We start from the raw sequence: 13,425 nt of genomic DNA, 5'->3' as shown, positions 1-13,425 counted from the left end.
TAAGTATTTAGGGCAAAAAAAAATCATCCTTTTTTATTTTAAAATTACTTATGAAATAATTTTGTTTTGCTCTTTCGCTCTTACTCTTTCTTTTCCTTTAGTAACATGGGTGTGTTTGGTTGATGGATAAAAAATTTGAGAATTTAAGTAGATAGAATGAACCATCTCAAAAAAGTTATATCGTTATAATACTAATTAATTAAAAATAAATGCATATGATATATGATTACAAGAGCTTGAACAATGGGGTTGGGTCAAGGACTACGGATAGGATGGGCACTGTTTGGAGAACCGAACTTAGCTGAACTAAATTAGGCCGATTTGGTTTAATTTAGTTCTTTTTTTTTTAATTTTTTTAGCTGAACCAAAGAACAAATAAAAAATTTAGTTTTAAAAAAAATAAAACCAACAATTTAAAATTAAAAAAAAACCGACTCAAATTTAACTGCTAATTTTTCAATTCTCTATTTATTTAGTCACCCTTAATTGGGGCTATTGAAGTTCATGTGGGCTGCAAAAGTTTATTTTTTGTTCAATCTACTAACATTTTACATTGTAAAAGTCTGAAGAGTTCCAAAAAACAAAGGCAAAGCAAGACTTTTACCTTCTCAAAATTGAAAGACTTTAGATTTAATGATTGGCAAAGTGATTATTGATGCTTTAGGTTGTGCTCGTAGTTTAAATGTAAATGAAAACACACACATATCTTTGGCGGCCATAGCTACGGTGCACTGGTGTATTGATAGATCGTGTTCAATTAAATAAATCGAAGAAAATAACAACCACAAGATTTTAAAAAATGTCCAATCAACGGTGGAAATTGAAAACAAAAATTGAGGGGAATCGGAAGAAGTTGGAGGGTGGTGACACAGTTGATGTTGAAGTGAGAAAGAAGAAAATGCATCAGTGGTGTTAAGTGAATTCGAGAAAAATGTGAAAAAATAGTAAAAGTGAACTCGAAAAAAGGGGTAACAACACGAAACAGTTCGTTAACTATTGTTCATGGACATTATAGCAAACTTACCCAGTGACGTTGAATGAAAAAAAAAAAAAGCTATAGAGTGCAAATAAATTATGTAAAATATATGACGTATAAATAAAGAATATAGAGCACAGAAGTGGAATAGGAGCAGAAACCCGGTTGCGATGCAGCCTTAAATAATGGTAATAGTTATGTCATTTTTATTTTGAAGTTTAGTTAGTTACTGAAGAAGGTGCATAGATGTTGTGAGAGGAAATAGTCATCAAATATCAGTATGCTAACGTGCATGACACAATGTGGAAGCGCAAGGAATTGAGCAGTGACGAAAGAAAAGAGACATAGAAATTGAGGGATCACGAACTATGTATGTTTTTAACATAAAGTAATTGAATGACTGTAGTTAAATTTCTCATGCTAACATTGGAGTAATCTTGTAATTGCAATGTAAATGGTGATACAGAAATGAGAATGTAGGGGAACATAAGCGAAAAGAGGAAATAAAATTATCCTATAAAGAGGTAAATGTGAAATCGTTGTGGAAAAAAAATGTGAATTTTTTATAAATATTTTTTGGTGATATGTAAACAATCACATGCTAATTTCGTGAGTTTTGTGTAATAATGGTTGATTCAGTCGAGCAAGGAAATTAGAACATCACCAAAAAAAGCCCGCGACTTTAACAATGCGAATGAGTCATATCGCATAAAAAATGCAATCAATAAAGTAAGTGATGTTTTGAAATTCGATACTCGATGTGCCCCGAAACGATTTGAAAAAATGGTATCAAACTTTACAAAAAATCAAAATAAGGCAATACAAGAAATAAGATTTGGAATCGTTGCGAAAATGAGATGTGGGAGATTAGAAAGAACACTTTGGAGCAAATTGGTTGACTGTTTCAATGTAAAAAAAAATACTAAAAAAATCCATGGAAAAGAGATTTAAGTAAATCCTCAAGTTTTTAGTAGCATTATAGGAGTAAAAGACGGTGATTTGGATATAATGGTACAAGGGGAGAGGTCCTACATATAAGAATTGTGTGAGATATTTCATGCAACAAATAGGGGAGTTAACATAAAAATGGTAGAAAAAGTTTTGTTAAATCATAAAGTTTGTGATGAATATTTCAAACCTGCATTCACATTGTTTTGTATTGGAACGTTACTATGTCCCCCATATGGTTCATATAGCAGTGTTGCCTATTTGTTTTCCTTGGCTGATGTAAAAAACATAGAAAACAAGAAATTGACTTTTTTCAGTTTTTATAAGTTAATGCAAACTATAATTAGACATAACGAGAAGCATCTTAATACATTAATAATTGCCTACTTTTTTTAGAGGTTAGTTGTCCCATGTTATATTAAAATAAAATAGATAAATGTTTTTCAAGGGACTTTAGTATGTTAATTTTAGTAATTTATAAATGTAGGTGTTGTATTTCAACTTTATTGTTTATGGTAACATTGAAGGAGATCTTTTGGAGGTTCCTGTTGTACTGTGGAATAAGAAAGAGATAAGACAGTTCATGAAATAACTATGGCCAACGGGCCGTGCTGGCATCAACAGTCGGCCCACAAGGGCTTATGCCCACTTTTTTTCAACTGAGCCCAACACGGCCCATGGCACAAGCCCGCTCGTGCCGTGTCCAAAAAAAGCCCACCAACTTTTTTTTAAGCCCACATGTCCAGCGTGCCTAAAAAAATTCACGTGTCTAACGTGCTTTATTCAAGCTCATGTGTCTGATGTGCTTTTTTAAGCCCACCAACATAATAATAATAATAATAATAATAATAATAATAATAAATTCATAATCATAATCATATTAATTTTTATTAAGAGAGCAATTAACATTTTATTATTAGTTTATCACAATTTCACAACTATATATTTTATTTCACAATAACCAATCATAACACAACAATACATAAATTTAATTAAATTTAATTCCATAAATCATAATAATAATTAATTAAAATTAAAATTACAATCCTTAAATACGAAATATCAATATGACAAATCATAGGTCACAATTTACAAGTTACAACTACGAAACGCGAACTACAACCAATTGACGAATAACAAGCACGAAATAACATTTATTAATCACAACTATGGATACAGGAAACGAGCAAGGTTAATTTTGTCTTGGCTAAGGTGGCGAACTAAACAATTTGACATATGCCGATGTAAACCCAAGGCACCATGGCTGTCTGAATAAATAACTTCTCGATGATAATAATTGCACCTCAAGATCATCTGATTATAAGGACGATGCAAACTATTATCTATCATTTCCTCCCTTATTGTAGTAAAATTTTGAAAAAAACTCATTTAAAGAACGGCTTCTGGACTGATTTAGCCTAGTGTTTTGTTGAGGTCCAACTATATCAACATCGTATTCTTGAGGGTGATGAGGTTCTTTTGCATTCATATTATGTTGTTACGAATTCATGATGATTTTGGCTTTTAGAATATTGGAAAGTTTGAGAGGAAAAAGAAGAAGAATAAGAATTATGAAGCATCATAGCATATTGGCGTGTATATATAATATTAGATAGTAATAAAAAGACAAAAATTAATTTTATTTACTTTGTCGGTGGGAGTAAGAAGAGTAAGTAAACAAATATTTTGCGAAATATAAATACTTGTGAATGAATGAATCTTGAGATCTTAATTTTTGTGGAGCCGTGAGACAAGTGCTTGGGTGGCAGGTAGGAAAAAGATATTAAATTATTTCCAAAAGGACCAAAACCAAAAAAAAAAAAAATCACATTGTTGCCTTGTTGAGTTGTTGGCACTTGGCACAAACCCAAAATGAAAAAGTATCATACAACTATACAAGCTGATAAAAAATATTGAACTACGATTGGACATGTCACATTACTCTCATACTCACATGTTGAATGTTGATTATGAGTGTTTGTAGACTGTAATCTACATACTACACACAAACTCACGAGTCCCGAGCACAAATGCACAATAATCCTAATTTTTTATTATTTAAACATCATTGTCAGTAACTTTCACAATTTTTTAAATTTTTAATTGATTGCACTGCACATAATTTTAAAATTTTACAGTCACAAGACTCGCAACAATAAAATTGACATGACTGCTTAATTTTACAGTACGCTTGCAACTTTCACAATTTTCAAATCCTGAAACCTAAATTGACTGCACTGCAATTTGCACGTCTGCACATCTGCATAGAATGACAAAATTTTCAAATTTCACAAGTGTAACAGTAAAATTGATATGAATATAGTAGTACACTATATGACTACTCAATTCAGAATGTGCACGGTGTACCTAGAAATTAATTTTTTCTAATTATTAAATAATCAAAAAAATTCTAAATTAATTTTATTACTCACCCAACGGACAAAAAAAATTTGAATTAACAGTAGAATTGATATGATTACTCAATTTTACAGCATTGACAGTTGGGCACCAATTAGCAATTAACGTTTTTTTATTTTTAATAACAAAATAATTCTAAATTAATTTTATTACTCACCTAACGGACAAAAAAAATCTGAATTCAATTGAATTAACAATAAAATTGATATGACTAGTTGACTAGTTAATTTTACAGCATGGGCACTCGGCAATTAACTATTTCTGATTTTTAATACCAAAAAAATTTTGAAATTAATTTTATTACTCACCGAATGCCCAACGGATAAATAAATGATTAAATGCAACGGTTTAATTTGTTGTAGCCTTGTAGGAAGCTGTGCAGTTGCAGCCTTGCAGGAACCTTTGCAGTTGCAGCCTTGCAGGAACCTTTGCAGTTGCAGCCTTGCAGGAACCTTTGCAGTTGCAGCCTTGCAGGAAGCTTTGCGTGTTTGCCCCGTTTTGACCGTTAATATTTTTATTTTTTATTCTATTTAAACGATTAAATTATTTTCGAACTTATCTCACTTCTCAATCTCTATCTCCTCGTTACCTCTCGTGTCTCATCTAGTCATCTATACTCTCTGCTTTGCCTAATTTCCTCGAAACTTTGCTACAATTCCAGCAACAATTCCAGCAACTTCCCTTTGTTACTGAAATCTCAAACAAAAGTAAAACATCGTTCAACACCATTTAACACACGAATCTCCATTCTCTTACTCAATAAATTTTTTTTTTCACCTGCACATATACATTCCAACCGCCTTTATTTACCAAAACGCTAATTATATAAAATGTCTCACTCTCATTTTGACCTAGATGAGAATTTTAATTTTGTTGAAGAAGGGGAGGAAATTGCAAATGAAGAAATTGTTGCACCAGAATTTGATCCAAGTAATAGATTTATTGTCCTACCTGAACAATTGCCTCATACTTCTCAAGCAAGTCAAAATGGTTATACTTCTTCGATTGTCGGTCCTACTAATACCTTTAAACGACAAAGAACATCGATTGTTTGGTCATGTTTTACTTTGGAAAAGGGTTAAAAAAAAGTGAAATGGTGGATCAAGCAGTGTGCAAATATTGTTAATTCACTTTAAGTGCCAAAAGTAATGGTGAAACTGGACATTTTAGACAACATATGGAAATTTATAAGACAAAACACGCGCCACAAGACCCAACACAAACTCAACTCTCACAATATGGTTCTGGACCTTCTGGTATAACATCATTCAAATATTCACAGTAGAACATGCGAGAAGGATTAGCTCGGTATATTGCTGCAGTAGAACAACCTTTAACATTTGCAGAAGATGAACATCTAATAAATTTTCTACAAAGGTATGTTCAACCTCAACTTAAGAAAGTGCCTAGAAATACATTAAAACGTGATTTAACTAAAATTTTTCATGACATGAAAAAACTTTTAATTAATACTTTTATCAATTTTAATGGTGTTATTTCAATTTCTTCTTATTATTGGACCGATATTAATATGGTTGGTTATTTTGTGTGATTTCGCACTCTATACATGAGATTAATGATAAATGAAGGTTGGAAAAAAATTGCTTGCATTTCGTAAATTAGAATATCCTCACACTGGTTGAGTAATTTATGCAGCTATAATGTCTATTTTAAGAGAATATGAAATTACTGATAAATTGTTTAGCATACATTTGATAATGCATCTGTCAATACAGCTGCAATTGATATGTTTTTATGGAATATTTCTACTCTCACACCTGCAAGTGGTTCAAAATGTTTTCATGTGAGATGTGTATGTCATATTATTAATTTAATTGTTCAAGCTAGTATGACTCATATAAATCATTATTTAGAAAAAAATTAGAGCAGTCATTTTATATATTAGAGCACCTTCAAGACGTCAACAATTTTTGCCTACGTTGAAAATTTTTGGATTGAAAAAGAGAAAATTCAACATTGACATGAAAGTCCGTTGAAATTCTATGTATTTAATGTTACTTTCTTACCAAAACTATTCTGAAGCAATTTCTTGTTTTTACAATGAGAGAATGAATGATGAAGATTATCATATCACTGATTATGATTGGAATGTTGCATTTAAATTTATGGATTTTATAAAGGTGTTTTATGATGCTACTCTTGCATGTTCTACTGTTTATACTATGAGTTATGCTTTTAAGACTTTTAGAGAGAATATTATGTTTAAAAATATTTGTGATGTCATTGAGGAAATTTTCCAAAAATATTGGAAAGATATTCTCCACCTATTTATTTTTGCATAGTGTTGGATCCTACAATCAAGGAAGTTGATGCAAAATTTTTAGTTGAGGATATTAGTGAAAATTTGCAAACCAGGCTTGATACAATTATGTCCTCTATGCATGAATTTTTTAATTTTTATCAAAATAAATTCGGATCAAGCAATACATATTCTAATGTTCAACAAGTATCGATTTCTCATGAAAATTCAGCTCACTTTTTGTTACTCAAAGGTAAGGGTGTTGCCTTTAGTATTGATACTAATCGTAATAAATTATAAATATATTGTTCTGCCAATCTTAAAGATTTATCAACTCCTTCACAATTGTAAAATTTTGATATTTTAGAATTTTGGATGGGTAATACATCTTTTTTCTCTATGCTATCCATTATGGCCCGTGATCTACTAACCCCTCCAGCTTCAATTATAGCATCAGAATTAACTTTTAGTACAAGTGGTAGAATTCTAAACGAACGTCGAACAAGATTGTCATCAGAGACAATAAACTCTTTGATGTGTTTGAAAGATTGGGAAGATGTTGAATGCCGAGTGCAACAAGATTGGCAAAATGCTTTAATTAAACAAATTGAGAGTTTGGATGTTGATCAAGATGAAGTGGATCTAGATTATGCAGAGTACTGAACATTGAAGTCACTTCCAAAGATTAGAGACCTTTTTTTCTTGTAACGTTTTGGAACAAAATTTATTAGTAAAAAGGGTTGTAAATTTGCAAATGATAGATGGTTCAGTAGGTGCCAACCTAGTTGGGATGTACTGTTAACTGTAGTGATGCAAACTACACATAATTTTATTTGAACTGCTAATATTATAATTGTACTTGAACTCTATTTAATGAAAATGTAATTTTTAATTTATCATAAAAATATTCATTTCATAATTTTTTTGTGTATAAATATGAAAAATATTTGATTCACAAATGAAACATATCTCTATTAAATATTAATTAAGTTATGATTTAATATTAATATGAAAAATATTTTATTATTAATGTTGTAAAAATTTTATTTTTTATTTATCATTTATAAATTTATGATATTTATTATTATTTTTATTGAAATCATGATATTTACTTATTCATTTAATAAATTATAAACATAAAAAATTAAATAAATAAATATTATAAATAAAATTAAATATCATAAATAACATTATTCATTTAATAAATATCATAAATAAAATTATGATATTTATAATTTTATTTATTAAAATCATGATATTTACTTATTCATTTAATTAATTATAAACATAAAAAAATTAGAATATTTATTTAAACTAAGATTTAAATTAATTTTTAAAAGTTTATTCTAAAAAATATATTAAAACATTTAATTTCAAGATATTTTACTTTAATTTCATAACATTTTATATTTACTTTTTATTAAAAAAATTTACTTAGATATATTTTGGCCTACGTGCTATTGATAGCCCATGGGCCGCGTGCTAGCCCACCAATAAACCGTGCTTATTATGTGTCTTTTCGCGTACCGTGCTTTGACTCATCTCTAATCGTGTCGTGCTTTTAAGACCCGGCACGGCCCACGTGCGTGCCATGCTGTGCCGTGCCACGTGCCGCCCATCCCATTAGCCATCTCTAATGAAGTAGCTAGAGCAACATGGTGGCTTCATTAGCAAAGAGGTATGTTATGTGCTAAAGTAATGCTTCATTGAATATAAATACAATAATTACAAAATAAATAGAAAATTATGTGTATGTGTGGTAAGAGGGAAGTTTAATAATAAGCATTTTCAAACTTAAATTTATTACATGCAGGTACTAGTTCCAGATGTAAGCTCTACCAATGCAGTAAAATTTGACGGTGAACGAAACAATAGTGTCAACCATTATTTGTCAAATTCACTTATTTTGATTAAGAAACTTGATTCACAAGTAAAGAACATTAAAGAGTTGTCTGGAAAAATAGAGTTGTTAACATGTTATGTACAATCTCAAAACAAGTTTTTAAATGATATCATATCAGTGGTAAAGTCATTGGTTCTAGAAAAATCTCCCTATGATTGGGAGGCTTTTGTGAAAGGAGAAAAGAAATGTATGCTGAAATTAGGAAATACACAAACTTTACAGGAAACCGAAGAGAAATTTCAACTAGTTGACATTAACTACAAAGTAATTGGAATTGAGAAACAAATGATTAAATTTAAATGTAAAAATGTGGAAGACAAGCATGATGTGTTTGGTCAGGTGCCGTTTAGTTAATTTTGGATACACAGTCATGTATAATTGAAGATTTCATATGTGATTAAATAATTAATTTTTTAAGTTAAAGACAATTTCAAAAAATGTTCCTCTGCTAAACTTGTCCATGTATAACAGTGGCAAGAGTGATGAAATATTAGGTATTGGGAATAACAACTATAGCTCACCCACATCACCATATAGATGAAGTCCATATGTGTTCGCAAGGTAAAATGGGAAGTTGCATATTTGTTGATCGGCGAACAAAAGGAAAAAAGACTCAACGAAGGTGACAAATGCTTTACATTATTAATTTTCAAATAAGAAATAATTGTAGAATATAGTAAATGTAATGCATTGTTTGTTATATAATTTAGCATCAAGTTGAAGATAAAATATCAGAAATCATTACTTTGATGAACTCATTGTAAACAGTGTTAGTCGAAATCATCAATTAAATTTCGCTAAGGACTTAGCAAAGTCAGTTGGAGAGAAAATAAATGCTAGTACACCATGTGCAGTTTATAGAGGTAGACCTTTTTTTGTGACAACGCCATTATCTGACGATGATTTGCATGTTTTATGTTATGCATTGGGTGACAATCTGGATAAAGAGTTAAAAATTTTGATAGTTTTGTCTTATCATTTTTCTTAATAAATTGAGGTTATTGGACAAGTAGTGCTCATGATTGATAATCTTGTTCACATATTAAGTTAATTATATAGTCCAATCGTGTGTTCAGAGAAAGGCTTGTTGAATTGGAAATGAATTTCGTGTCGCGAGTTGAAATGCTATCTTTAAATTCAATGAGGTAGATTCACAACAAAATGCGTTGTTGACCATTATCGTTCTATTTTACATATGGTAGTCCAAGTATTCTAACATTTAGTTTGTGTTGCAAATTATTACAATTATTACTGAGATGTTAATGTACGAAGAGAAATAGAAGTCGGCAAATGAAAAAGTTAATTGGTATTTGCCTTTGCAATTTTCTGTGAGTAATTACACACTAATATATTTTTTATAATCATCAGAATTTTGGTCTATTTGTTAATAATAGATTGTTCATATATCACTTAGTCGTCCAATGGGCCCCATTCGAGCAATGTTTCTAAACAATCGGTATTCAGTTTCTATGCATCAGTTTGAACGATGTTTTGCTTCTGTCAACTTTGATTTTGTTAATATTGATGACGTAGTGAGATTTGTACTTGTACTACTCATGGAGAGACTCCTGCTTGGAAAGTTATATACAACTATTATTGACGAGGCACTGCTGAAGTTTACAAACAACCTAGATGAGTTCGATAAGTACACTTAGAGAACTATTGTATGAAATGCAACTTCTAATGACATTCTTAAGGTAATCGCCATGATGGCACAAAGTTTGATCTATATAAGGATCTCGAATAAACTCTATGCAGAAGAGAAGTACATCCTTGGTGGATTTGCATTAGGTGTTATGGTAAGATTAACAGATGATATTATTAGTTTATAAGCATTACTTTGTGAATTGTACTGGGTTACACCATTGCATCTTAACTACTTATATTATATTGTTACATTGTAAGTGTGGATATTTAAAAGCATTCCACTGGTAAGGAACCTTTATGGAGTTCGTTAGAATGATCATGACATTCCACATATATTAAGATGGAGAATGTGTAGGCCTTCTTTGGATAAACAAGTGAATACAAATTTATTCCGATTTCAGTTGTTCAAAGACAAATGTCTCATGTTGTTAATGCCTAAAGAAAGATAGATAGAAACTGCACATTGGCGAAACATATTAAGATATCGCTTCAATAAAAAAATTCTATAAGTTCGTTGATGTTTCACTTATAAACTCTGGTGTAAAAATATCAAACATTGACTTCATATCTGAAATGACTGCCTCCCAAAAGGTAACAATATTTATTGTATCTTTTCCACAAGTATTTACTTGGTGCATTTAAGTATTGTATAGTAATTATGATTATATGACATACCTTCGTAATTTTTTGTGCAACTATGACAAAATTATGCTATTATACATTTTTTCTAAAGATGTTGATAATGAATTCATTTTTTTTTTTGTATATTAGGAAAATATGGATGAGTTTATGCCAACTGTCGGCATTGATAATAACATGCATGGAAAAATTGTTGAAGCTGTTGTCAAAAGTATGAGAAGTGAACTAAAAATTTTGAAGAATCAAATAAAGGCTGAGATGAGGGAGGAGATGAAGATGCGGCATATGATTGCTAAGGAAGAGATAAGCAAGCCAAGGAAAGTGAAGCTTGAATATATTGAGGGAGATGATGATGGGCCAAAACCAATTAGAGGTCAGTGAATCATTTACAGTGTCTTTCAAACAATATCATATTTATTAGTTTTCATTTATTCCACCAAGTTTTTCTTTTTTTGTACAACGTTATCAATTCATTTTTGTGCTATGAATTTGTACACATTCTGACGATTGAAATACATGTGTCATAAATTGTTGGGTACTCAAAGATTGATACTTGTCAATTTGACATTAATGAACAAGTTTCCCAAATGCCTCCAAGTAATATGCCCAATGGTGAGAATATTTATGCTTTTGCAAGGTTTAAAAGGGTTATCTTAAAAGGAGTTTGGATGATTTGTGCAAATACAAATATTGAGTCGGTGGGAGAGAAAATTGTCAGAAATAAAACTATAGAGACAGATGAGCTCGGCCCAGTTTAGTCATTATTGAATCATATGAACTTGCATGATGAAATTGATATCAACACTCCAATTACTACAAGGATTAGAGAAAGAATGTGGAAGTGGATTGAAAGTGGACCTTTCAACATTATAAAAGTTAAAAATTTTTAGAATATTGAAATTACAATGTCTCATGCTTGGTTGAGGATGGTGGTGGGTGATGAATGACTTGAAGGGGAGGTAATTTTTTAAAATAAATTTTTATAAAATCGAGTACACATTTTGGTTTACAATATTTTTTATTTTGGAAAACTATGTAATTGCAATGTTATCACATGTAATATATATCTGTATACATCAATATCATTCACTACCGGATGATGAAGTATCCTGAAATTGTTGGAAATAGATGCGGTGTAATCAACCATGAATTTTGAGTATGGTTACTTTTATTAATGTAAAGTATTGTTCGATTGACAAACAAACTTGTATTAGCGAATATAGCAATTAACATAATACTCTCATTTTTTTCTAGGCTCTGGTGGAACAAAATTTGGTAAATAATGGTACAATGCATCTCATGTCGTATAAAGGTTGCTTTGATGGCAATATCATAAAAAGATTTGTGGAGAGCAAAACAGCGTGGACAAATATATATGAGGCATGAGTAATTTATACATATTATTTTATAAATGTTATGCACAATTTTATTGGTTTATCAATTCAAATTTCCTCTTTGCAAATATATAGCCAATAAACATTTGTGGGTTGCATTGGGTGGTTACAATGGTGAATATTATCAACAGAACCATTATTATTTACGACCATACTTTAATGTCATTTACAGACGATAACATTTTGGCTTCCGTGCACCCACTGTATGTGCTAATGCCTCGATTTCTAATGCATTGCCCTGCCTTCTATGTTAGTAAAAGAGATGTGAACATAAACCTTAATCCTTATAGATTTGTGCGGATCCGATTTGGTGTCCCGCAACAACGTCATGGGTAGGAGATTGCGGACTATATTTTCTGAAGATAATTGAGTACCAAATTTTTGGCATTCCCTTTAATTTCACTTCTGAACATGGAGACCTAATACACAGAAAAATTAGGGCAGATATGTGGATGGAGCATGTGAAGATAAACCTGTAAAAGATTATGGCTTCATGATTGGATTTTGGGTATAATTTATATTTTGTGTTTTGTAACGATGCTTCTGTATTTGGACTAATATCTCAGTTGTTAGTTTGTTGGATTCTGTACACACTGATCCCAAACCTTATATTTTCGTTGATACTTATTTATTTTAGACTTATATATTACTTTGTTGGATTATGTATGCACTTAACCCATACTTAATGTTGTCTTTATACTAATAAAGCCTAAAGATAATTGAGGGACGTGGCAGTTCAATAACTCCATCAAATTGTATGGGTGAGACTCAATTGCCATTAATGTAAGTAGATCTCTCATAGTGAATAAATTTTATTCACTTCCCAACATGATCGGTGTAATTGAACATTAAGAAGTCTAATATGAATGTATTTATGTGAAAAACTCTAGTTGGACTAAAGGTTTGACGATACAAAATATAAAATAATAATTTTTTTTTAAAGACAAATACAATAACAAGAATAACAAAGTTCCCTGAATAAGAAAATAAGAATCAACATGATAAAAGAATATCTATTACAAGCATATTCATTTATAAGAAGCTGAAAAAATCTAAAAGATCATAAACTATATAGATCATGCAAAGTTATGCTTCAACAATATTTTGTTGAATCCCAAGGCAATATTGATCCAAATTCTTAGAAAAGTAGAAGTTGTTTATATGAAAACAAAAAAATGTATTAATAAAGAAAAATTGAAATAGAGTGGACTTAAATTGACATCTATACAGCAGTATAATC

The sequence above is a fragment of the Citrus clementina genome, unplaced genomic scaffold, assembly GCF_000493195.1.
Source record: "Citrus clementina cultivar Clemenules unplaced genomic scaffold, Citrus_clementina_v1.0 scaffold_9, whole genome shotgun sequence".
NCBI lineage: Eukaryota > Viridiplantae > Streptophyta > Magnoliopsida > Sapindales > Rutaceae > Citrus > Citrus x clementina.
Note: the sequence above shows the minus strand (reverse complement) of the source record.